Here is a 289-nt window from a genome sequence, read left to right on the forward strand (position 1 = left end):
TATTTTTTTTGAACATCCAAATTAAAGAAATTAAAGGGATAAGGAGGGTGAAAAGAGATTTTTTTCCCCAGCAAACTAGTTGAGAATAGGCCTTTGAAGATCAGAGAAAGCAGTGGGTCAGACATTCGCCAGGTTTTGTCTCACTATCATGGTTGATAAGAGGGAACTGCAAGGGGAGAAATAAATTTCACCCACTCTACCCGTTATGCCCTCATGCGGGAGCCTAAGGAGATACAGGGTGCATGTGCACCCCCAGACAATGCTGTTCAAAAAAAACCTGACCTCACTC

The sequence above is a fragment of the Terrapene carolina genome, unplaced genomic scaffold (genome assembly GCF_002925995.2).
Source record: "Terrapene carolina triunguis isolate 2854851 unplaced genomic scaffold, T_m_triunguis-2.0 Scaffold42, whole genome shotgun sequence".
NCBI lineage: Eukaryota > Metazoa > Chordata > Testudines > Emydidae > Terrapene > Terrapene triunguis.